Source organism: Triturus cristatus, chromosome 10 (genome assembly GCF_964204655.1).
Source record: "Triturus cristatus chromosome 10, aTriCri1.1, whole genome shotgun sequence".
Taxonomy (NCBI): domain Eukaryota; kingdom Metazoa; phylum Chordata; class Amphibia; order Caudata; family Salamandridae; genus Triturus; species Triturus cristatus.
In genome coordinates, this window is record NC_140593.1 from 76,599,063 (window position 1) to 76,626,522 (window position 27,460).

The following is a 27,460-nucleotide window of genomic DNA, read 5'->3' on the forward strand; positions in this document are numbered from 1 at the left end:
CCATTGTCCAATGCCAGATGGTTCCCAATCACCGGGGAAAGGCTAGTGCAGCGTACATTGACCGCACTAAACATTGTAAAAGTAGGCGATTTCTTCCCGGGGGGTCACATATTCTCGATAGATGAAGACACTGGGTTCACCAATTGCAATTTCATGACACGGTTCCTTCTGAGCCGACTGAAATCAGCACTGCGGGCTGCGCTCCCACATACCCGGTTGAGCCTGACTCCTTTCCCCCGCTTGCTTTGGTGTTGGAGACCCCAAACGGCACTCACCTCATTTCTAAAATGTATAAAGCATGCGCTAAGATGCTTCCGGCAGATGACTCTAAAATTAGACAGGCTTGGGAGGTGGACACGGGTTGCACTAAAACGGATGCGCAATGTGTAAAATGTTGTGAGGTCACCAAGGACATTTCACTCAACAGCCGCCATAAGTTGCTGCATTTTAAATGTCTCAGTCGCACTTATTTTACACCAGTCATGGCACATAGGATAGACAATGACAGGCCTCACACCTGTTTGAAATGCTCGGCTCCGCGCGCTGATTTTTTACATCTAGCATGGTCCTGTCCCCGCTTGCAGCCCTACTGGTCAGCGATACACGAGACACTAGGGAAGATCATTGGTCTTCCACTGGTTCCCCTCCCTGAAATCGCTCTTTTAGGGTACACAGATCAGATCCCCCAAAAAGTTAGGAAATTAACGTCATTGGGTCTACATCTGGCTAAAAGGGAGGTGGCCATTCACTGGAGCAGGAAAACTGCTCCTCAGCTACAAGACTGGCTGAGGAGTTTAGTGCACTGCAACACCAACGCTGAGGTATATGCCAGCTCGATGCCACTGACATCACGACCCAAAGACATATGGGGACCCCTGAAGGCCTATCTCGAGGACACTAAGCAGGCCTCCAACACACAGGCAGACAATGGTATAGTACCTGAGCGAGTGGGCCGAGGGTGCATTTTAGAAGACCCCAGAGTTTCTTTTCTGCGCATCAGGATCTGGGTGAATCGCAGTTGATTAGCGGTACTTGGGGGGCACTGCTGGCCATGTGGTCTATTAATTGGGAGTGGGGAGGTGGGGGGGGGACGTTCTGGGGGTAGGCCGAAGTTCTGTACTAGACCACTGTACAGACTGCTACTGTAACCACTATTGTAAAGACACTGTCAGGAACAATTGATTGATTGTTAAGCGATTATTTGCAATGCCAAGTGACTCTTATTCTTTATTGGAAAAATAAAGTGTATTTTTTGTGCACAAAATCCAATTTCGGAGATATGCGCACTTTAAAAGAGATAATCTAGCTTATTTGTACTTGTTTGGCACCCCCGAGGTCTCCCCTCAGTGTCCCAGTGATGGGGGGTCAAGTAACTATAAGCAGGGAGCTTATAAAATATGTTTTATATGCCATGGTGAGGAAAAACGACCCATTTCATTTTCCCCATTGTAGATACTTAGCTCTATAGGCTAACTCTGCAATATTTCCTTTAGGTATAACTAGTGCTGGGAGTGAACAAATATCATTCAAAGACTAAAACAGATTGTTGAATTTATCATAACTAGCACAGAAGAGAAATCATGGAACTTTCTCTTCTGTAAGCCAAACTGCAGCCTTGAAGTGGCCTCTGCTGATGGGTCGGCGTTCACAGGCTTAGCCAGACTGCTTTGATAGGTGATAAGTAGAAAGCAGAGCAGTGGTTATCTGCTGGAGAGAGCTCTGAAGCTGAGGAGGATGGGTCATGCACAGGGGGTTGGATAAATCAAACGGAGCTCAAAGAGAGAGCAGATCAATAAGGACCGGCAGGCATACGTACCCCCACATCCTGCGCCCCAGCCGGATGGCAGGCATAGGTCAGGAATTTGCAGAGGTCAGGGGTAGGAGAGCTAATGGAAATGAGCCCCACAGCTCTCATTCCTCTGGAGAGAAATCATCCATGTTGGATTTTGTAAGTGCAGTGCTTTGTGGGACAAGAAGGTGCTTTTGGGTGGCACCCAGCCTCTCATTGGACAGAGGTGCCACCCTGCTTGTTGCCCCAGAACACTGAATAAATATGTGAGGGAAGCACAGTCTCTCAGATCTTCTGCCTGACACTACAAGGAGAAGAAGGACTGCCCTGCTGGAATCTGGATTTGCACCCAAAGGTCTGCACTCTGACTGGCGGCGCCTGCTGCACAATCTGGAACCACAGCCCTGGGAGCTGTACCTTGATTCAAGGAGGATTAAGGATGGACTCCCTGCAAGCTACAGGTTAACAGAGCCCACCTCCATAATCTCCATCAAGAGTCCCCATCCTGGAGTGCGTACAGTGAACTTTTAAGGATTTGGCCAGTTGCAGTGTGGCAATTGTAGTCCAGACATCCCAGAGACCATCTAGGAGTTTCCGGACCTTTGGATTGGTGTTTTGCACTTGAAACCTACAAGGATACCTTCAGGAAGCACCTCCTGAAGTTTGGCGAACTACGGAGAACTTTGGTGAAAAAGCTCCAGGAGGTGATCGATCTGCCATCGGGAGTCTAGCTGCCTTCCTTCAACCCCGACTCGGCCAGGATTTCAGGCTCCAGAGATTGAGACTTTCAGGATTTCACCGGTGCCTCACAGAAAGTCAAGCCAGCAAACCCTCTCTGAATCCGGTCTGCTGTGGAAGGTCGAGCGACATTGGAAAAAAAAACTCCAGAAAAGTCTCTAAGTGTGAAGGTAAAATTATGACCAGGGCCGTTTAGAATATCCAATGAAGGCTCCATCGCAGTCGGCCTTTGACTTTGTCCCGGTCAAGCACGACCAGATGTCCCAGAGTGGCTCTATATGTTGTTAAGCACTATAAAGTGGTTAATCTTTAAAAATTCATATCTCCGGTTCCCTACATTGGAAGTTTGTCGTTTTGGTGTCTGTTCTTAAAAGTATTTCCTATTTTTATCAATTGGTGTGAAATTTCTATTGTGTGTTGCATGTTACTTATTTGATGTGTTGGGGGTTTTAAATGATTTAGACTGCTGTCTCCTAAATTAGACCTGAATGCTCTTTATCAGCTACCAAGGGTTAACCAAGGGGCTAATTTACTGAGAACTTTACTGCACCCTGTACCGTGCTAGCGGCCTTATAACTAGTGGTAGATGCATACTTACTCCTACGAAAAACCCACCTTCCAACAACTTGCAAATCTCTAGTAAAAGGCAAGACCAGTACACACCTTTTCAAAGCACACCTGCGAATTAGGGAATTTTATGTAAAACTTTATTGTTAAAAAACACAATGAAGAGGTAAACATTTGGAGGGAGTCAGAAATGGGACGAATACATGTGTGCCTTTTCACGTAAGAGGTTAATTCAAGTAAAGCTGGAACTGATGAGTTTTTGGTGTTTCCCAAAAGTGAGGAGAATGAGTAAGTTCGGATATCCAGAGGCAGAGAGGCCCAGACGGGAGGCCCCGCACTGGCGAACAAGTGCTTCTTGGCCAGGGAGGTTTCCAAACTTGGAACCCTTTACCCAGTGGTGTAACAATAGCCCCACACCCCTGTGGTGCAGGGGGTACCCTAACTTCAGGGGGCCTCCTCCGGCACTGTGCACAGTTGGCAGGCCCCTGTCCTGAAAGCTCCTGACTGGATCCGGAGCATGGGGGGGCCGCCATGTACTTTGCAAGGGGGCACCCTCAAGTTTTGTTTCTCCACTGCCTCTACCTGTAGGACATTTTCGCTTTTGAGCCCCAAGATGGTCAGGACTTCTCCAGATCAGGTGGTTTATTGACATATCTGAACTTAGCATTGAATTTTAGCACCCCTGTGGACATGAGAACACTTTACAATTTCAAAACACAAGCTTCAACAATAATAGCAGCAAAATGTATGTAAACGAAGGGAAACAGTAATTGCTCAAATTAATTCTTGGGAAAAAAAGAAACACAAGCAACCTGGGCAGTCATGTTTTTTCTTTTCAGAAAGGTCCTAAAAACGATCATGTCAAGTTGTACCTTAATAGTGTCCCTTCATGAGGACTCAGAGTTCAGCCAGAGGCGAGATCAGAGACAATCAGTCTGAGGTGAAGATACCCTTAAGAGTTCAATAATTCCACCAACTTTAAGGGACTGAATAATTTAATGGCTATGAAATAATATTCAAAACTGTAGCCTTCAAATTCATAGCTTGTGCAAAGGGATCCATCGCAAAGCTGATCTGTCACTCAAAGGAAGGACACTTCTTTTCCACAATCTTAGAAGTAGTAACATGTGCCCGAAAACCTAAATTGACTAACAAACCAGATGTTTAAATGTTTCCTGCTGTTTTGTGTAGTTATCCATCAAGTCGTACTTGTATAGCACAGGTTATCACCAGAGAGGGTATCCAGGTGATGTGCGACAGGTTTCAGTCGAAGAGCCAGGTCTTGAGTCCCTTCCTGAAGTGGGTCAATGAGGGGGCCCCTCAGAGGTGCAGGGGGAAAGTGTTCCAGGATTTGGCGGCGAGGTGGGAAAAGGAGCGTTCTCCTGAGCGGCAGCGGCGGATGCACGGTATCTGTGCGAGGGTGAGGTGTACAGAGCAGAGGATTCTGCTGGGAGATCAGTGGAAATGCAAGTGGTGGCTTATGTAGGCAGGTCGTGGGCCGTGGAGGGATTTGTAGGCATGGGTTAGAAGCTTGAATTGGCTTCTCTTCTGGACAGGGAGCCAGTGGAGGCCCTTCAGGTGCTGGGTGATGTGAGTCCTCTTGGGCAGGTTGAGGATCAGTCTGGCGGCTGCGTTCTGGATCGTCTGGAGACTTATTATAAGCTCGGTGGTGGTGCCTGCTTAGAGTGCATTGTCGTAGTCCAGTCGGCTGGTGATGAGGGCCTGTGTCGCCGTTTTCTTGGTGCTGATGAAGAGCCACTTGAAGACTTTGCAGAGAGCGCAGAGAGTGTGGAAGCTGGCTGAGGAGACGGCGTTGGCCTGATGTTTCATGGAGAGGTCGCTGTCCAGTATGATGCCGAGGTTGCGGGCATGGTCTTTAGAAGTGGGGGTGGGTGTGAGTTCCGATGTCCACCAGGAGTCGGTCCAGAGGGCATTGGGTCTGCCAAAGATCAGAACTTCTAGTTATGTACTAGTAACTCATACCATGTAAAATCGTTGTCATGCTGGTATAGTTTCCCGTAATTTTGCTTTACGTTTGTTATATGAAGTTTGTGAAATTACACCATCAAGTCACATGGCAGAATTATGCAGCATTTATCTCACAATTGTAGCCCATGAGCTTGAGAACAATGCAGATTACCAAATACAAGCAGGAGTTGTTCAATGTATGTGCGTTTTTTGTTTTTGTTTTGCACAAAATGCGTCCTCACGCCCTAAATGGATGCGAGCTTCCATTACTCGCTAAACTAAAATGTTGAATTCTGGTTCTACATTTCACACAATTTTGTGACATTTTTGTAGCATTAGGGGTAATCACACAATAGAAAATGACATGAATTTCACACCCCCAAGTAGTGACACAGTGCCTACTTTGGAATTCAGGGTGTTCATCACCCTAATCCAGTTTCAACACGTGACCGGAATAGTGTGATCTTGGCAACCTCTCCATACCTCTGTGCCTCAGTGACTCTTTGAGTGCCTAGAAGCGGGCAGAACACACCAAACACCGTGCATAGGAGCTGGCTATTTCTGATCTGCCCGAAAGCGCGAGGACATTCAGCTGGCATCGCTGTGCTAGGCGAGTCCTCTATATCATAAAGATGCCTGCTGTGTAAATGAATTAAATATGAAATATCTCCGAACAGCAGAACAGCATCCATTTCAGGGTGAACTTGAGAAAAGCATCTTCACACAAACTGATTACAAAACACATTCTTCCTCCTGTTTCCATCCAAGGAGCTGCTAACCTCCTAGAAAAAAGACAGGAAAGCAATTTAGCTGAGAAAAAAATAGTTACAAGATCTGCAAAAAATACCACATAAATTGTTACAAGAATGAGTTTTGACTGGTAGAGCTGGCAGTCCAGAATAAAGAAATATTGAAGAACAATTTAATGCATAAAAAAGAAGCTTCCCTTTGACCTACATTTAATGCGTTGTTTTAATGGTCAAATCAAACTGCTGTTTAGAATTGATTTTTTTTTTGTTAGAAAATTGAGTGTCAAACCAATTGTGAGCAGGATAGATGCTAGAAACACCAAAGAACAATATCTACAGTGTAGACAGATGGGAATTGTTCCAAAAGAAGACCCAAGTTAGCTAAAGTGCTCCCCTTCTCTAGTTGTGTGGAGAAGATCAGAGAAGTAGGCTGGAGAGGGTGTAGTGATGTAAGTCTCTGAGCCCGTGGAGGTGGATCAGTAGGGCATAGCGCTAATTAGAGCTCTGCTCAAACCCTCGCGGTCGCTGATTCCAATACGATCGAACAGAGGAGTCGGTCATTCACCGGACAAGATAGAGACGGCACGGGCATCAGGGAGAGATGGAAGAAAGGAATCTTGAGCCCGCTCACAGTGAAAGATTTAATTTAGAGACTGATTACGATCCTGGCGGATGGGATACTGCATCACAGACATGTATTACAAGTTCCATGGGAAATAATGGCATCGTAATTTGGCCAACAGGATATCAGTCATGTTTGTGGCGGAGTAACCCTGTCCGCCAAGATTGTAATCAGGGCTTAAGTCTTGACAAATTTATGGAAAATATCTACAGGTAGAGTCCTTGGGGTCACAGCCAGTCTTTTCAATTTTAAAATCAAATTTTGAATTAATTTGCCATGGCAATGACAGTGTAATTTTTTTAGGGGCATAGTATTTAACGTAATCATAATTTTGCTGCCGGTTCGAAGATCCAGCACTAAATTGAATGTGTTCATATTATTTCTTGTTTCTTTAGCACGGCTCTGGCTCTAATGAAGGCAACATGTAATATCTGACGTCATCAGCAGAGGATTGCGGTCGCGTGAGTTATAGTTGCCTGCACTAACTATAACTGGGGAATTTCAATGGTTTTTCACGAGTGAAATGTCCAGCTAACTATAACATGTGTGAAACCTATGGTTTTTTAAGTGAATTTGCAAGGTTTTTTAAATGCTAATTCCTAACTATAACGTGTGTGAAACCTATGGTTTTTTCAGTGAATTTGTACGGTTTTTTAAATGCTAAGTTATGTTTTTTTTTTTTTTGGCCCTTGGGGGTCCTTCTGGGACCCCCTGACAAAGGCTAGGGGGTCAGGAACTGTCCACCATGCCCCCTTTTCACGTTCTCCACCTTTGTTTTTCACCCCCTCAGACTGCGAGAGACAAAATGGCGGCCGACACTTCCTGGTTTCGACCGATTTGAATGTTTACTAAGATCTAACAACCAATCAGAATCGCGCTCGCGCACGGCAGCGTGCGCGTACGGTAAGTTTTACCATACGCGCACGGTGCGCGCTTATAGATATATATATTGATTTAAATGCTATTTTCTCAGGAAATACTGAACAGAGTTACACCAGACCTGCAAAAGGCACATCCCTGACCTGAGGACTACCTCTCTGCCAAATTTCAAGTAATTCTGTTCAGCCGTTCGGGCTGTAGCTTGGACTAAAGGTCCTATGGAAAAATGCATGGGGAAAACGTGTTTTGGGACCCCCCCTTTTTCTCAGCCCCCGCTTGACGAATCCCCCCTAAACTTTCAGGGAAGGAGTTGAGCGGAGAGCCCCACCTATTTTGAAAATTTCGCGAGGATTCGTCAATCGGCGCCAAAGTTATTCCAAATAGAATGTTGCAGATTTCCTATGGAAAAACGGTCCTAACTATAACTATCTACTGGCGACCGCCAGTAGATAATATATTTATATAGATAGACATATATATATATATATATATATATATATATATATATATATATATATATATATATATATATATATATATATATAGGGTATTTCTATCATGCAAACTTTCCCAAAAGTGAACGGGGCATTGTACGAGGTTTAAGGCAAGCACAAATTGAATGAGTAATAGGAGACGATGCTCATTTGTGGACGATTAATGCATAGTGATGTAGTGTTCTTTAAAGAGGTGCGTCTTTAACTCTTTCCTAAATTGGAGGAGTGTTGGGGTTGTCCTGATGTATATGGGGACGCTGCTTCAGATCCCGGGTGCATAGATGGAAATGGCGTGCTGCCTTGTTTTTTCTTTTTTACACTTCTTAGTCTTCAGTCTGATGGTGTCCTGGCTGTGGGAGTGCCGAGCTTCACCAGAGATGGGGAGTTTGCTGCAAAATAGGCGGGGTGCTGGTTGTGAGGGCTTTTTTAAATGATGCAGATCCTTTTGGAAATTGTGCTGGTCGACAAGGAGAGCCAATGAAGTTCCAAAAGGACGGTGATCGTGTGATCATCATTTTTCAGGCCCTAGTTGTGATGTGCTGCAGAATGTAGGATGCCCTGAACGGGTGCCAGTGTGGAGTCTGGGAAGCCACGGGACAGGGTGTTACCACTGCTCAGAAATGAGTGTCCAAGTGCTTAAACAGCATGTTTGAAATAAGATTTTCAAATTTCACTTTCTTTAGAAGAGAGAGGTGAACCTTGTTTTTTGGTGGTGTGTTCCTTGACATCAGTGAGTGGAAAGACCTCCAGCAGTCAAGATAACAGAAGTGCTGAAAATACTGCACCCTGCCAGGTGGGTGGGAAGTCATTTGTGGACACCAACCTTTGGTGTCTGGTCAGCTGGAAGTTGAGAAGAAACACCTGGGAGGTGCCATGCGAAGTGACCACCACTGACAATTGTGGTGATCCAATGGTACGAGTTTGAATCCCAGCAAAGCAGATTAATCTTCCATCCTTTCGTAGGTCGATAAACCGAGCACCACGGAGTGGCTATAATTAACATTTGCTATTTACAGCTGTCAGACAGAGACAAAAGTTGCATTTAGCACTATATAAAAGGCACATTTTTGCAATCTCTCTGGCATAGTAAAAGTTTGAACATTCTATGCCCTGTGGATGGTGCAAAGTATTTTAAACTGGATTCTCCACTGCACTAGGGGCTCTATGAAATCTTTTAAGCAGGGGAGATGTGGACGGTGCATTTTGGTCCTCCATGAGAGATGGGACATATGATACTGATGGTTACTCACCTACATTGATGAACAGTTCAGCAACAGGCAATGGACTAAGTTGTTGTGTTCTATGAGATGTGACAGCCTTTATATATGGATCTGAGTTAGTGCCTGTTTGGTGGATGCTGCGCTTCACTAATAATGGGTGCTGTTGCGGTGGCTTCCTTATAAATGATGATGCCGTTGCAGGTAAATTCAGAGTGATCCCCTTTCCACATATGTGCAGTCTTCTCAAGATGTAGAAGGCTGGCAACTTGTGGGGAGCCTGCGTTCTGCATGGCATTAAGTGTAGGTGCACTAACTTTGCACTGTGCCTGCAGCTAAATGAATGGACGTTTGAATATGCCGCCAATACTCAATACGTTCAAGATGTCTACCGGCTTCAAGGAGTAGTTGTCCAACAATTTTATAAAATGTGAGAGGTCAGTTATTTCTGAAGGTTAGGTGTTTGATTCTTTGCAAGAGTGCTGGAACTGCAAAGTCTCTGTGACTCTCTGAGGTGCCACCTGATTAAATGAAACTATGAAACCAGACAGAGTGCATCAAATAGGTCACCAAAATATACATTGCAACAAAAATTGCCAAAACATTCTACAGTTGGTATTTAGCATAACTGTTTATTCATGCACACTGAAGATGAAAAAATAACCAAATTATTATGCAAAGTGTGAGTAAAACCAAATACTAAAAGCCAACATTCGTTTCGATCCCTTTTAACCACCAGGAACTTCTTCAGGACACTCATATGTTTATTAAATCATGAGCAAAGTTTCACAGAATGTAAGTAAGCGAAAGGTTCAAAGTGCTTTATTACTAATTGCTTATTTTGGCAATGTTCAACAATGCTCAGACAGAATATATAAATGAAAACAAAGTGTTATAAGGTAGAGAGGAATTTCACACCAAGGATTCAAGACTGTGGGTCATACAGAGCCCTAATCACCTTGTTGTGCTGAAGACTACGGAGAAGGCACATCCAGCCTTCACTTACCTTATCTGCTAGCTTGCAGCTGCAGACAAAAACAGCAGTGACTGCTTCTCTGCTGAACATTAGTTCTATTGTTCTTAAAGGTATGTGGGGTTGAACCATCTTTGAAACTCGAAATAGGCCTCTTTTGGTGCTAGGTATTGCTTAGTTAGCAAAGAGAAAATGGCCTGGGGATATTAATGCAAAGAAGCTCTATGATCCTGCCATAATGTCACAGTATTTTATATTATTATGACTTCTGACAAGTATCATTACCACCATCTTGTTTAGTTTTATGATAGTTACTATTTGTATTGTGTGACTGGAATAGGATTTTGAATTGTAATGAATCTTGAAATTCAGTTCTTGATTTCCCAGTGTTTTAAGTGTGCCTGCTCTTTTAAGTGTGCCTGCTCTTTTAAGTGTGCCTGCTCTTTTAAGTGTGCCTGCTCTTTTAAGTGTGCCTCCTCTTTTAAGTGTGCCTGCTCTTGATTAAAGAAGATATGGGATCCACAACTTATCCATGTGAAATCGCACAGGACGTATTGTTACCTACAATGCACCTCACCCAAGCAATGCTCAGTCGGTTGAGGGGTGGATTCAGTCTACTAGGTTTCTGTCTCAGGTTGGCATATTGACTAAGTCCTTAGTGCCAGGCGGTCTACAAAGCCCTTGCCCTGGAAAGAAATCTAGAAAACATATCCCCGGACCCAACCCCAAAGAAACTCCTACATGCACGAGTGGGCAAACCAATCCTTGATGAATTTCTGTATGTTTTAAAACCTAGACTCCGCCCACAAGGGATCACTGTGCATTGTATAATGCAGTTGCATGCCATCCATGAGAGATCTCTGTGCAGACGCCCCCCATGAGCAATCCCTGTGTGCTGTATGAGGCAGCCCTACCCTGCAGAGATCCCTGTGTGCTTTAGAAAACAGACCCCACCACAAGAGTTATCTTGGTGCTTTAGAAGACAGACTGAGCCCATTAGGCATCAGTGTGCTTTAGAAGACAGACTCTACCCTTGGGGGACTTCTATGTGCTTTACAGACTCAACCCAGCAGAGCCCTCAGTGTTCTTTAAATGATAGATGCCACCCAAGCAAGCAGCTGTGTGCTTCAAGGGCACGCAAGGGTGTCCTGTGGATGGAATGCAGTGGACCCTAACTGTCAAGAACTGCTGCATGTTTCAGAGGTCAGGCCCTACCCTAGGTGCACCTCTAAATGCCCTTCAAAAAGGATCCCACCAACCCATGTGCAGACCCCACCCAAAAGAGACCTCTGCATACGTTAGATGGTAATACATATCTCTGAGGAATGTGTGTGCTTCAAAAAAGTGGATTCCATCCACAAAGGGCCTCTGTGTGCTCGATGGTGAGGTTGCAGACTCCACCCTTGGGAGATCGCTGAGTGTTTTGGGGGACAGGCCCTGCTCACGAGGCCTCTCTGAGAGCTTTAGAAGGGCTCCTCACCTCTACAGGATCACTATGTGTTTCAGAAAGCAGGACTTCCCCACGAGGGAACTCTGTGTAGTTTAAAAGGCCGATCCCACCATGAGGGGTCTCTGTGTGCTTAAGAAGAGCGACCTTACCTAGGATGACCTCGAAGCGCCTTGCAGACTCCACCATCCCATGTGCCTTGCAGACTCCACCATCCTATGTGCCTTGCAGACTCCACCAGGGGAGGGGAGGAAGGATGTTCTAATCTTTTTATTTATGTTGCAGGCGGAGTTACATGGTGATCCAGAGGCGGAAAGGTACTCAGGGGTACCCTCTTCAGGAGCACAAAGGGTGCTCAGGCCGAATATCCCCAGAAAGTCTGTGCAGTGGACCCTGGGGTGCGACGGCGCCCCATCTGTCCTATGGACGGTTGGAAACCTGTACAACCGGGGGTCACTTAAACGCTCCGCCCCTCGTAGGGGGGGGCGTGAGTTATATGGTGGACCAATGTTTCACCGGAAGTGGGAGGGGCTATCCCTTCACCACAACCGCTAAGCACCGATTGGCTATGACCACGATGCAAGTTGGCCCAGCAGGTGGTAGGCCGCGAGGGGTGGCTTGCTTTTGGATCGCCTGTAAGATAACCCACCATGTTGGCATATTTGGTATGCTAATAAACCTGCAGCAATTTTCTCCACCAAAAAGTTGTCTTGTCTGCTTATTTATGCTTCCTGTATGTTGCTGCAGGAGGGCTGGTGAGTGTGGCCGATATTGGCACTATTAAAAAGTACAAAATTGCACCAGAAAAAGATGATTTTTTGAGTGGGTACTATAGAATTCTCAGTAAACTGTACTTCTCGTAGCTGCAGAAAATAAAAGCTACAGTAATCTATTCACACGTGTTTAAAAGAGTTTTCCTGAGCACCGCATGCCGCCTTATTATGCTTGTTTGCCGTGGCGGCCATGTTAGGCTGGGTTCGTTTCTCCTGACCCGTCTCCATGGGGGCAGCCAAGATGGCTGACACTTGTCTTCTCGATAGAACCCGAGAGAGCCATGAAACAGATTGTTCTTCAGATATCCGTCAGGTTTGTGACGAGTAACCCATCCTCAAACTCCAAATCATGCCCATAGTCTTTTTATTCCAGCAGCAATCTTTCTAACTGTTTCATGAACGGAAGTTGTCTCATTCAGCGCTCAGGGCTCTCTCGACGCCCAGCACATTTTACGGACCCTGGATGAGCAGAAAGACATTTTATGTACATACATAGGAACAAGAAACTTTTGTGTACACCATATGTGTGTTTAATTATTTACATGTAGCTGCCTCGAGCCCCTTGCCTCTCCCTCAATGTCTCACTCGCCTCTTGGTGGGAGCTGCGGAGCACTCAGACTCTGATTGTTCTCCAAAGAATCTACAACAGCCAGCTTGGAAGGTGCAAAGCCTACTTTGCACTTTCCTTCTTCAAATACATAGGCTATTTGCTAGTGTCATCGTGTGAATGTGTGTGGTTGTGTGTCCGTGTGTGTGTGTGTGCGCGCGCAAGTGGGTATGTGTATACCCTTCTGTGTCTATTTCGGCTTGTCTGTGGGCATTTGTAGGCAGGGGTGCATGTGCTTGTTTGTGCATGATCGCATAGCTGTGGTTATGTGTGCGTAAGTATGTTTGCATGTGTTTGCCAAAGATGTGTGAGCGCGGCGATTTGTATTCACGTGTGTGTATCTGTTAACCAGTGTGTGTAAGCGCGTGTTTGTGTATATCTCTTAAGCTGTGTGTGTGTGTGTCAGTGTGGGTGTGCACGTGTGCGCATGTTGTGTCGCTGTCTGTGTCTGTATACAGAGGTGTGTGCATGCACATTTGTGTTTTGGGATATGCCTTGTGTATGTGCGTATATGTCTGTGCCTGTGTGTATGTGTGTGGATAGATGCGTTGTGTGTAAGTGTGCAACAATTTTCAAGTTACGTGCATTGATCTAGTAACATTTTCCTCAGAGACAAAGAATGTGTTACATTCACTGCACTTTACCACAACCCACACACTCTTCCCTCGAGGCAGTAATGTATTGTTTAACAAGCATTGGCTGTAAGTAACTCCCCCTCCCCCACACCTGCTAAAATATTTATTGGGTGAAATGAAGTAATTACTACGAAGCTGTCCTCATTTATACAGGGGCCACTGAGGCGCCGGCGTCAGTCTATTGATAATGGTAATTATGCGGCTGTGTGCTATTTCATGACATGAGCTCGAGTCTGAGGCGCAGCCCACCCCCTCTCCCCTCAGGTATCGTCACAGCAAAAATGTGGGGAAATTAAATATAATGTAACATCACATTAGAAAAAATAATGCAGGGCAAAAAGTGACAGCATAACGTCAGTTTTTTTTACATTTACTCGCTGCCTTAAATGAAGGTGTAATATGGAATGGATAATGTAGATGAACCAGGGTTCGAGCCTCGAGGTCGCGTCCACATCCTGTGATTCTGGGCAAATCACTTAATCTCCCCGTGCCTGAGTGTGTAATGTAAATACAGTGCTATGTAAAGCGCTCCAATACCTTCTGGTCGAGTTCGCGCTTTATAAATATACAACAAACCAAAAACAAAAAGAAGAAAGCCCTTAACCGCTTTTTAAATCCTCAGCCCTCCTTTCACCGATCATTGACCTATAGATAAAAGGGCAAATGGTTGTACAATCCCATACATGGCAGCGAACAAAGCTTTTTAATCTGTGATTACATTAAAAGTGCATTAGACCTAAAATGCCAGCTAATAGTAATCTCTCCTAAGCAGGTTACAAGCTAAAAAGATGAAATAGTTGACTTACTGAACTAAGTAGTGCTTTTTGCCACTCATTAATCAGATGGTGTAAGGCGCTCTTCTTCGGGGCGGGGAAGCCTATAAGAGAGCAGGAAGTCGCAGCATGCACAGGTTTAGGGATATAGGGCACAGGGAAAAGGAGCATCCTATGAGTTCCGTGCAACAGGATCCGAGCGCGTGCAGCGCAGCTGTGGAGGGCGTATTCCGGCCCATCGCAGTCACTTCCTGTAATTCAAACTGATTAAAAGAGGACAGTGTCCCCACCCTGGGAAGCGAGCGTTAATGGACTGTCAGAGATAATCCTCGGAGCCAGGGAGGACTTTCAACAGGAAATGACATGGCTGAGGTCTGCGTTCTAAAGCACTGGTAGATTATTCATGGCCATAGAGTCTGTTGTCTTGAGACCCTTACGGTCCCTCACAGGTGAAGTCTGTCTTCTAAAACAGATAGATTCCTCTAAAGCAGGAAGCGCTTCCACCTCGGTGGAGTCTGCAAGGCACATGGGATGGTGGAGTCTGCAAGGCACATAGGATGGTGGAGTCTGCAAGGCACATGGGATGCTGGAGTCTGCAAGGCACATAGGATCGCCGGGTAAGCGGAAGGGAGGGAGTCGGCGTCAGGGCGAGGGGACAAAGAGGCCGCCAGGGGGCGGGGGAGGACTATATACCTCTCCCTGAACCCCCCCTCAGCCGGAAGTGACGCGCGGGACCCCAGCAGGGGTCTCTGGCCGAAAGACTAGGCTGCCCAGTGTGCCATCTCGTGGCACTAAAGGGGCCACCCTCTTATGAGGGTCCCCTGCGGGGACTGTGTCGGTCAGCCCGCATAGTCCCAATATCGCCCACACTCACCAGCCCTCCCGCAGTAACATACAGGTAGCATAAATAAGCAGACAAGACAACTTTTTGGTGGAGAAAATTGCTGCAGGTTTATTAGCATACCAAATATGCCAACATGGTGGGTTATCTTACAGGCGATCCAAAGGCAAGCCGCCCCTCGCGGCCTACCACCTGCTGGGCCAACTTGCATCGTGGTCTTAGCCAATCGGTACTTAGCGGTTGTGGTGAGGGGGTAGCCCCTCCCACTTCTGGTGAAACATTGGTCCACCATATAACTAACGCCCCCCCCTACGAGGGGCGGAGCGTTCAAGCGACCTCCGGTTGTACAGGTTTACAACCACCCGTAAGACAGATGGGGCGCCGTCGCACCCCAGGGTCCACCGCACAGACTTCCTGGGGATATTCGGCCTCAGCACCCTTTGTGCTCCTGAAGGGGGTACCCCTGAGTACCTTTCCGCCTCTGGATCGCCATGTAACTCCGCCACAGCCCTGGGTGTGGCGACCGTCGCAGCCAGGGCCCCCCACTAAGGCCGGCGCTCCTACTTACATCCCGCTATTTCCAGGGCCTCCCCTAGGTCCAGGAGGAACAAGTCCATGCCTATTCTGGAGAGATGTACCCCATCGTCCTCGAAACACCCTGTGGATTTAGCGTGAAGCAAACCATGTTTTATGAATCCAAACCCCATTTGTTCGGTGAATTTACGCATCACGCATCTGACTCTCCTGCGCGCAGCCTCCATAGCCTCCCCAGATCGGGCTCCCTGCCACAGGAGCCGGGGAGTGATCTCTGATCACCACAGTTCACATGTCACTAACTGGTTGCATAATTTGCAAATTGTGGCCTTCATGTTTTGAAGAAGTGTCCTTTTGCCTAAAGTAGCGGCCTTATCTTTAGCTATTTATAGTGCCTCTCCCCCTATCCAGCAAGAACATGTCCATGCTAAACTGGACAGATGTTCCCCGTTGTCCTCAAAGCACCCTGTGAATTTGGCGTGTAGCAACCCAAGTCTAAGGAAGCCAAATCCCCTCTGCTCAGTGAAGTAACGCATAGTGCAGATGACCCTCCTGCGCGCAGGCTCCAACGCCTCCCCCAACTGAGCTCCATGCCACGGTAGCTGGGGGTGATTTCAGACCGCAACTGGTTGCTAATTTGCACATTGTGGTCTTCATGGTCTTCTTCTAGGGTGTATTACTTCGCTCCAGTGACCAGACAATTTTACAGTTCTTTTGGATTGCTCCCTGGCGAACATAGTAATGGTGTCAAAACAGGTTTGAGGGAATATGTGTATGGTGCCTGGTTATTAGACACTTACTCAGCCCACCCTGCTTGCTGAACTTTCAACCGGTCACAGATGCCCAGTCCCTGCTATCCACCTGTGACCCTTGACACACCAGTAATGGTGTCAGACTACCAGGTTCTGTGTCAAGTGTTTTGCTGCATCCCTGCAAATGCCTTGTCATGAACTAAAGCCCTTTAATGCCCTTGTCCATCCCTCAAAGATACCTGACAGCATGATGCCCCCCGCAACTTTGGTGAGGGGTTTTTGGGCCCAGCTTCACCCCAGTCTGTGTCTCCAACATTTATCCTCCCTAGAAGCTCCAGATAGTATGAGCGGCTATCACTGTTCTGGCAAGGCATGCCAATGGCCTGTCCCCCCCTTGGTGACTATCCTGCCATGGGATAGGCGACATTAAGCACGGGTGTCATTGTGTACCTGACGTATAGGAGGGGGAACAACATGTATGAATACCTACCCTTTCTTGAGCAGTGGGAAAGCCAAAACATTCATTCTTTAATCATTGTAGCCAAATTTTGCTATGACCCCATGTTCCCCCAGCTTTGTGCCCTGCAACCCACTATTTAGATGGCAACTTCCGCAAATGACTGGCTCCCCGGCTATAGGGCGGGTGTTTTTGTCTCACATGAGCAACTGGTAGCATGCCCTTGTATCCAGAGTGCACCTGCTCTGCTGCATCGACCAGACGTTTGTGCAGGCAATTCTGTTGTTGAATTGTGTCGAGCAAATGAATGGTGTCCCTCTGGTTTGTGTGACTGTATGTCTATCGTGCATCTTCCCATGTGTGCCCTGCTATAATTTGTGTGTCAAGCCACAACCGCTGTCCGACTACTCTGCCCCCTATCCGTGCTACCTTATCAGATCAAGAAGTGTCATAAAATTAAATATATGCCTTCGATGGTTGGGGGCTTCAAATAATGCCTGCTCTCTTGAGGGAGAATGATGCACAGTTGAGCTGGTGGCCAGTGTCCAGATGTATCCACAAAATACCTAAACCTGTAAGCTAGTACTACTGGCTTGGATGCTTCTGGTTACTTGCCTAAGACCACGAAGGCCCCCATATGGCTTTGTTGCCTGGCATCTCGGGTGTAACTTTGTCCTCTATTTTGACAGAGTACAAATTAAGCAAGGGATCCTAAAGGAATGGTTGCCTCCCATCCGTTTGTGATAGGGGTGTGGTATGATACCCCCGGGCCTGGGGACCCCTCCAACAATCTACTGTCATCTAAACGGAATAAGGAAGCCCTCGCCCTGAAGGGCCACCCGGCAAACATACCAGTGGAAGTGAAAAATTGTAGCCCCCCCCCCATTGGGCAGGTAAACGACAGCCTCCTTAAGCATTAACTTAAGCATCAATAATGCCTACAAACATGTGCAGTCGCTCCTCTAGTGATACACCTCCGCTGGGTAGCTGATATGCTCCCCATCTGTAGTACCTTGTGGTTAATCACTGATAACAGCGTGGCATTCAATGGGCTGTAGACATGTATGCTTAAACCAGCACTTGGACCCACTGCAAAGGTTTGTCCCTGTACTGAATTTCCTTCCACCACAACATATAGCACTGCATATATTTTTGACTATGACACGGGGAGTAAATATATTTTGTAGAAGTGCCAATTTTACGCCAGATGTATAGGATGCAAATTAAATATCAAGTAGGGAAAGGCATAGTCTGTCCCTAATGGCACGAGACATTGCATTCAACTGCACACTTTTAATCGCCGATGCTTCCACGTCTTGTTTGGGATGGAACAATATTATTTGGGTGGATTTTGTCCCAAACTATTTTACAAATTGTATAGCATCTCTTTCTTATCTTAAATTTTTCCCCCGGAAACCCGGCAAGATGAAACAATATGTAAATATGTGGGATTAATGTAGTGCAAACCAGTTGTGTGATGGAAAAACGCATGCCTTAACAAGGCGTGCCTTAACCACGCAGTCTAAACCCGACCATGTCTTTACCACGCATACTTTTGACAGGCAATTTCGTGGTAAAGCCAAGTTTGGTAAAGGGCATGTGTGGTAAAGATCACACTCTTGCCTCTCTGCCCCAAACCCTAAAGACACACTAAACTCAAAATCCCTACTCTCCGCCTACCCCATCCCAACTGCCCCCTCGACCTGCAAACTGCCTCTGTCCTGTCCAGTACCCTGAGCCCTACAAATCTGCCCCCTTAAAACCACTCCGACCCCCGCCCCTTCCCTGAGCCCTAAAACAAGCAACCACTCCCTATAACCTAACCCCACCTAAACGTGTCCCAGCCCAACTGCCCACTCAGCCTTAAAACGGCCCCTTTCCGGTCCCCTGCCCTGAGCCCTAAAGCCCCCGCCTCCAGCCCTGAAAACCACCCTAAACCCTCTCCCAGCCCGGAAAACTACCCCACAACCCCTACAAACTACCCCCTCCCCTCCCCCTCAAAACCTGTCTTACCTCTCCTCCTCATCGCGATCCAGGGCCGGCTTTAGTGCTGGTGGCGCCCTGTGCGACAATGTTTGTTGGCGCCCCCCCAATAACCACCTCCACCACAGATTCTCTCACTAGCACCCTTTAACAGGGACCAAGTCACCATAACCACACTCTCTCAGATGCATTGAATTAGTTATATAGCGCCACTCATACCAGTGTAGGGTGTCCGAGCACTTTGCATCACACACACATTACACAGAGACAATCAATCATACATGTGTAAATCAGTGTATTGGAAATGTTACATAAGCCAAAGGACTGAAAGTGTAGGAGTCACATGTCATCCATACTGGTAGGCAGTATAGTTTAAGAGTGCTTGGTGTGGAGAAGCACAAACTCAGAGTCGAAAAAGAAACAGCATAGTTGGGAGTTTTCTTTAATAATAATCGATTTCTAGCCAAATTAACCCTTTTTGTAACATTAATCAGTGTTCTAATGTATACTTTGCATTGTGTATGCAGGCCTGGGATGAAAGTTAATAGCTCACTATTCTATATTAGGACTTTAAGTTATAAATTGCAAGTAACAAAAGGATGTCTCTTTTGAAAGCAGTAATCTGCTGATCTGTTTACATCATATACACTCTGTAATCTACTTGGCACACGTTCTTTCAAGCAGGCATATTATTGACCCTCTGCACTAACTTCACCGAAGTCAAAACCTCAACTATACAAAACGCTGATCTCTCTCCAGGAACATAATTAATCACAGGAGTTTTCTTGACATTTATGTCAGGCCTGGTAATTGCCGGTAGAAAGAAACGCGGCAGCAGGTGCTTTAAAAGCTTAATAAACTTTCAAACACGGCGCCCCCAGGAAGCTAGCACCCGGTGCGGTGGCACCGGTCGCACCGCCCTAAAGCCGGCCCTGTCCCGATCCTTCCTCTTCTTGCTCATCCACCCGGCAGCAGCAGCAACTAGACGTGCATATGCCTTAACCGAAAATATGCGTGGTTAAGGCATATTTGTGGTTTAGACGTGCGTTCTTCTGCCTGCGTGGTTCAGCCCCACGTAGCTCATGCTGTGTGGTTAAGGCTGTTTCCAGTGCAAAGCTAGCAAAAGTTAGCAGAGTGCAGTCTGAGTTCCATGACAAAGATGCACTTGATGTGTGATTGAAATGGTTGCTGTTTTCTGTGAGTGAAAGTGGATGGCTACAGCATCACAGTGTAGTGTTCTTTAACCCCTTCGACGCTTGTGACGGAACGGTTCCGTCATGCACGTCGGTTGGGCTGTGCTTATGACGGAACCGTTCCGTCATGGTCCCGCCCGCGCTCAGATCCTTCAGCACTGCGCGGGAATCCGCGCAGCGCTGAAGGGGTTAAAAAGGTGTGCTGTCAGCTATTTCCTACCTTTGAGCAGGGCCAGGGCACTCCTGATGGGTGTCGGTATGTTCTTCCAGATCATGTGTGAATAAATGGCGAAGGCCATTGGTCATATTTTTAGGTCGAAGCCATGCACTGTCTGTTGCGCGACTCATCAGCAACACACCGGGGCTTCAACCCCACCCAATGCTTATGATTGGTTCTTTTCCTTGTCACTCGTATTTGCCGGCTTCTTATTCATGTCCCAGCTTGCAATCTTGTGTTTGTCCCTGCCATGGAGCATTGCCTCTTTTCATCTGTTTTGATCGTTGAGCATCGCAGCTTCCACTGCTTGCCTTTCAACAATGTATTTTTTTCTTTTGTGTTCAGCACTCCATGAGTGCATGTGTTTTCGAGACGTCATCTTCGTGTACTTCTTTCCCCCTGCATTCCACACTGCTCTTATCACCCATCTGCTTCTCTCAGCTCCTCCATGTTGCTTTTGCGTGTGTTGCTGCTTTCTCCTGTGTGCTTCCCTCATTGCTTCCCCACCCACTCACCCCATGTTCCACCCATCAGCGCCGTCCTTCTCTCCCACCCGTTGTTGTCCCCCCCACCTGTGCACTCTGTGTTGCTTTCCCCTGACCCCGTGTTGCTTCTGCCCCCTCCTCCCTCTCTGTGTTGCTTGTGCACCCTCGGGCGTCGCGGGTGTTGTTCCAAGTGCCCCCCCCCCCCCCCCGCCATCCCCAGTGTTGCCTCCATGGCTTGTGTTGTTTCCGCTCGCGACACCTGCTTTAAACAAGCATTGGCATAGCCAATAGGTCTCGCCTTTGGGACCTTATAAGTGCATAACTAAATACTTATAAGGTCCCGAAAGTGAAAGTGATCGCGATCAAACATCAAAGCGACCGTGCGGCCGCTAAAGTAAAAGTAATCGCGGTAAAGCGCGGCGCGCGTGCCCGCGCACATGCACTGTAGCTCTAGGCTGGCCTGGTAGCATTTTTTGGAACCCTCTCAATAAGTCTCGCCAGACCAGCGCATGCGCTGGGTCAGGCGAGACCTAAAAACACACACTTTTGTGCATTTCATTTTCTTTTTAGGTACTAATCCAACACAGAATAGTAACTAAAAACACAACGCCCCTGTGTCCGTTCGTAGGTGCGTTGAGAGGCGGACACTGCTCACTTTGCAGCCTTTGTATAGGAACGGCCGTCGCTCCAATATTTACGGAAAAGCACCATTTCACGACTCACCAATTCTGAGGGTAAAATGATCAATACTTTGGCACTGTGTACAGGTCAATGACATCGATAGAACCCCTACATCTCAGGACAAGCATATAATTACTACTCTTACCTCCAAAGCTACCTACTTCACATTCTCATGAGATAAACTGATTGTCAATATATTGGGCGCAATGTTAGTGCCAATGCGATATAATGGATGCGATATTGTTGGAGGGAGGATATACCCAAGTAGCCAATCACAAGGAAGCAGCATCAGACTGTGGGACATTTTTACACCCTGTCCGAAACTCTCTGATGCAGAATTTGAATGCATAAGCAAAATGTACAGCATCCTGCCCCTGGGTTCCCCTGATCTGACTCCATAACACTAGGGTTCATCACCCCCAGGGCGCCAAAGTGTCCCTATGAAAAATATAAAACTTAAAAAAGGAAGCAGAATGCAGTTAATGGTAAAAAGTGGCGACAGAGAGCTGGAAACCAGGCAGCATGTCCATGTGCTAGGCTGCTGCTGCAGGCACTGCTTTCACTGCATTCATGAAAGCTGGACCTGTCTGTCTATTTCTAATGCCCCCGGGTCCCACATTCCCACCCAGGAGGAGAGCCAGGGCAGCCCATCGCTGCCCTGACCTGAAGAGCGTTTCTCATTTCTTGCCCTGCTGGGACCACAAACGGATTGGTTAGCGGCAAAGTGCAATTTTTTTTAAATTTGAAGTGAGAGCTCTGGGTACAGCCAGCTCTTTCCAATGCTCTGCTCTCAGAGAGTAGCCCACACTAGGGGAATCTCGGAAGGATCCATTCCGGCAGCACGGGGGGGCGGGGCGCCTGCTGCACTGATCTGTGGGTTCACATGCTGCAATCCTGAGAACGCCAACGCTTTCCAACACATGAGGCAGGACATCTGGATCATGACATCTGGGGAAAGGTTCTGCCAAAGTCTGGATTTTGCTGAGGGAGTTTTGTGGACTTTACACCTTCACAAATGCATGAAGTCGTCAGGCAAGGGGACTTCGACCTACTGTCAATAGAGGAAATATACTACAAGAACATTTGTGCAAAAGAATTGTCCAACAAAAAGGAGTTTATATGTTCCCACAAAATGTACTCTGTGTGTATTTTATCTGCTTTTAAAAATGCAGAGATATAACAAGGCCTGGGTGAAACGGGTTTCGTTTTATGAGAAAATCCGGAAATTTGCCAATTCCTCCACTTTGCATAAGTACGCACCGTTTGTAGTAAAAATCTACCTCAAACGCAGAGGAGCCCCAGAAAGTGAGCAGCTGTAGTTTGCAGCGCTTTTGTTTAAGTGCATCTTTGCGCCAAAATATTGACGTGAGGATGCATTTTGCACTAAAATATAGCACAAAATAACATTTGCATTTTGTGTAATTGCACAGAATTTCATAAAATATTGCCATCATTTTGCATAAGTAAGCGAAACTAAACAAACCTTGCACACCCCTACATATAATGCCGTGAACAGCATAAAGTTCCCTATGTTTGAAACAAAAAATCTTTCAGGAAATAGAAAATGCCTGCAGTCAAGCTTGCCAAACTTGACTTATGGCCTTCCTCTCAATCGGAACTCATTTAAACCAATTGTGTCACTTTCTGTAACCAATCTTATTGTCTTTGCAGTCAGTCGAACTGTGATTTTTAAAGAACCTTACAGGGTATTCTGTCAGACACAAGAAAAAGGCAATCCCCTGAGGCCATCCTTCTACTTTACCCTTTTCATTTTTTCTCCATTCAGCTGATGTCATACCTGCCTCCATGCTCCTCCCTGCACCACTCGGCTGCTCTATTCTGACCTCAATCTTAACCTTACCCTGGTTGTCTTTGTTGTTCTCCATTCATCTGAAGTCATTCCTGCCTCCATGCTCCTCCCTGCACCACTCGGCTGCTCTAGTCTGACCTCAAGCTTAACCATACCCTGGTTGTGTTTTGTTGCTCTCCAATCAATCAATCAATCAATCAATCAATCAATCAATCAATCAATCAATCAATCAATCAATCAAACTGCATTTGTGAAGCGAAACACTGTCACCCCTAGTGGCATCTGGGTGCTGGGTCTATGTCGACGAGCCGGGTCTTGAGTCTCTTGCTGAAGTCTGCCAGCAATGGTGCTGTGCGGAGATGCAGGGAAAGGTCGTTCTAGGTCTTGGCAGTGATGAAGGAGAAGGATCGGCCACTGCTGTGGCTATGGTAGATGCAGGGTGTGTGCGAGGGCAAGTGAAGAGGAGCGCAAGTGTCTAGCGGTTTGGTGGAAGTTCAGTTAATGGTTGAGGTAGGCAGGTCCAAGGTCGTGGAGGACTTTGTATGTATGCATGAGGAACTTAAACAGGCCAGTGGAGGTCTCTAAGGTGGGGGTGATGTGGGTTCGTTTGGAGAGGTCCAGGATGAGTCTGGCTGCAGTGTTCTGTATGGTCTGGAGTCTTCTGAGGAGCTGGGTGAAGATGCCGGTGTAGAGGATGTTGCCATAGTCAAGGTGGCTGGTGACAAAGGCCTGAGTGTCGGTATTTCTGGTGTTGGTTGGGATCCATCAGAAAATTCTGCAGAGCATGCAAAGTGAGTGGAAGCAGGAAGAGACGACTGAATTAACTTGTCATTTTGTGGTCAGTTGGCTCTTGAGGATGATGCCGAGGTTGCCTGCATGTTGGTTAAGGGTGGGCGTAGTTCGCGAAGTAGCACTTCGCGAAGCTACGCAAAGTGAAGTTCGCACTACGCGAGCTACGCGTAGCACTTCGCGAACTGCGTAGTAACATGTTCGCACTGTGCAAGATGTTGTTTTCAATGATTGCACAGTGCGGACAAGCAACCGGCACTGTGCAATCATTGAAAATGGCATCTTGCACAGTGCGAGCTGTAGTTTTCTGCTGCTCGAGTAGATTTTTACTCGAGCGGCAGCTTTCTCAACGCGAACTGGTAGTTTCTCATCGCGAGCGGTCGCGAGCATACGCGACCCCTCGCAATGAGAAACCTGACCTCCTCGCGTTGGGAATCTCGCCGGGAGGTTTATTTTCCATGCTCGCGATCGCGAACAAGGAAAAAGTCTCGCCGGGATGTCATTTTGCTTGCTCGCGGTCGCCAACTTGACGTTGAGGACCGCGAGCAAGCAAAAAATGACCGCAGCACTACGCAACACTACGCTACACGTGCTCGCACTGTGCTACGTGCAGTTCGCGTAGTGCGAAGTAGCGCGAACTTCGCAAACTACGCGAGCGTAGCGTAGTGCTTCGCCCAGGCCTAATGTTGGTCAGTGTGGGTCCGAGTCCTGTAGGCCCCAGCTGTAGTCCCATTCAGAGGTGTTCTTCCCAAAGATCAGTACTTCAGTTTTGTTGGAGTTGAGTTGGAGGCAGTTGTCTCTGATCCATTCGGCTATGTTGGGAATGGCGTTGCAGATGTTGGTTTCGGCATTGTTAGGTTCCTTGGTGAGCAAGAGGATCAGTTGTGTCATCTGCATACGAGATTATGTTTAGTTGTTGGGATCTGACAACGTCTGTGAGGGGAGTCATGTAGATGTTAACAGGGTGGGGCTGAGGAATGATCCTTCTGGTACCCTGCATATAATATCTTTGGTTGTGAAGGTGAAGGGAGGTTGTCACATGCTCTGTGTGCATCCACTTGAGCCCGTCTTGCTGTATGGCCATATTGTGGAGTCTGTTGATGAGGGTGTTGTGGGAGACTGTGTTGAATGCCATGGAGAGGTTGAGGAGGATCAGGGCCACAGTTTCTTCATGTTCGAAGAGTGTTCAAAGGTCATCTGCGACCTCAATCAGCGTTGTCTCAGTGCTGTGGCTGGCACAGAATCCTGATTGAGAGGCATCCAGTAGTTGGTTTTGTTCCATGAATTAGGTGAGCTGCCGGTTGATGGCATTCTTGAGAACTTTGGCCAGGTGTGGTAGCAGGGAGATAGGATGATAATTTTTTAGATCGTTGGGGTCAGCAGTGGCTTTCTTTGGGAGGGGTCCGACATCTGCGTGTTTCCATCTGTCTGGGAAGGTTGCTGCAGAGATGGAGGTGTTGAGTATGCTGGTGAGTTGCATGCTGATTGGGTTTGATGCGAGGTTGTAGAGGTGATGGGGGCAAAGGTTGGTGGGTGCCCCGGCATGGATGAAAGACATGATGGCTGAGGTGGTCAGGGTACTGAGCGGTGACCAGGTGGTGATGGTTTGTCTGGTGTTAGCTTTTTGAACTGTTCCTTTGTATTGTCAGCAGAGCTGATGCGGGTGGTGATGGCTGCTTTCTTGGTTTCTTTGATGCGCTGGTGATAGTTGCTGAGGGCTGTTTTGTTAGCTGCTCTGTTAGAGGGGTTCTTGGTGTCACGTCATAGTTTCTCAACTTGGTGACAGTTGAACTTGGTGGTCCTGAGTTTTGGGTTGTACCAGCTGGCCTGTTTGGGGATCTTGTTGGATTTTTCATGTTTCAGTGGGGCGACCCTGTCAGCGCTGTCGGTGATTCAGGCGGTGAAGTTCTGGACAACATGGTTGATGTCTGTTGAGCCCTCGGGTTGGGAAGGAGCATGCATGCATCTGATGTCATACCTGCATCCATGTTCCTTCCTGCACCACTTAGCTACTCTGCTCTGATCTCTAGCTTAACCTTAGCCCTGGTTGTGTTTTTCAACCAGCTCAGCTGACCATGTGGTGAGGTTTGATAGAGCTACTTCAATAAATGTAATAACACTGTTTCAACTGCTGCTTACCTGCAATCTAAGTTCAATTAGAATGTGGTTTATGTGCATGAAACAGATGGTCTAGTGGACGTATTTAACTCTCTTTGTTGGATGAGATGAGGGCTCTAATGGCCTCGACACCCATATGCTGCCAGGCATTAATAGTAGTTAATTGCAGTTTTCTCTATCGTGTCCCTAAACCTAGGCCCATAATTGTAGAACATGCAATTTACCTTAGCATCCAAGGCAGAGGACAATAACACACAGTCATGGAGGAGCCCTTATGTTGTACACCATACTGGGGGACATATTTATTAAAAAGTAACGCAGCACAGCAAGTCACCTTTCTGCAGTGCACTGTGTTACTGGGAAACAGCAGGAATGGGTCATATTGATCACAATACAGTACATAGATTACTGTCAATACCAACTAGGAATGACTGGTCACGAACTCTGAATCCCTGCCCGTGTGACAAAAACTTTTAAAACATCTGGGAGTAAAGCAATGTCGCCCAGCTTTTATTTGGCTGCAGTTTCTAGTAGATGAACACACTGCATGGAGGGTGGCCAAGTTTTAAAAAATGGCGATCCAGCTGAGGAAAAGTATGGTATCTGAGGTGTAAATTATGGGCACTAGCTCCCCTGATGGTGCTGGATCCATTTTTAATGTGTAATTATACCGAAATCTGGTAAGTTAATAATGAAATTATTATTTGTTTTTATTGTATGTGCTTTTATGATTGGTATATTAACAATCGAAAAAAACTTTAAAACAAAACCAAAAACAAAAAAACCTTTTGCCAGGCCTAACTCTTGCTTTTTAAAACATATAAGTCATCCCTAGGTTGGACCATAACTAGCCCATTGTACAGGGTGCAGTGTATTAAAAAAATGTAGACATGTACTTTTAATTTTTACATGGCCTGGTAGTGAAAAACTCTTAAATTAGTTTTTCACTGCTGTGATGCCTGACCCTCCCACAGGATAACATTAGGTGAACTTATTACATTTACTAAGTGTTAACTTTCAAATGGGAGAATGTGTGAATCTCAAGTTTGGTGTCTTAAGAATTGTATTGTAAAGCCCTCTTTAATGGTAAAGTCAGATTTTAAGTCATCATCTGAAAACTAGGGGTGGGTGGAATTTGCGAAATTCACTTTCACAAATTATCGCGAAAATGTTAAAAATCTCCGCAAACACGCGGAAATATCGCAAGATGCAGAAGTTTTTTTCCCGCCCGTTCGCGGTATTTTCTGCGTGGTCGCGGCTCGCCAACTTACCCATGCTCTTGCTCGCGGGCGTGGACATCTTGTTTTCACTTGTCTCGCGGTGCATGATCGCGAGAAGAAAGACGTGATCGTGCGACGAATGACGTTAC

General features: G+C 46.7%; 1 protein-coding gene across 3 annotated transcripts in view; it reads left to right on the forward strand.

Moving 5' to 3' along the window:
• KCNH8 (potassium voltage-gated channel subfamily H member 8) overlaps positions 1 to 27,460 on the forward strand; it is a 953,382-nt gene that overhangs the window by 57,081 nt on the left and 868,841 nt on the right. The window lies entirely within an intron of this gene.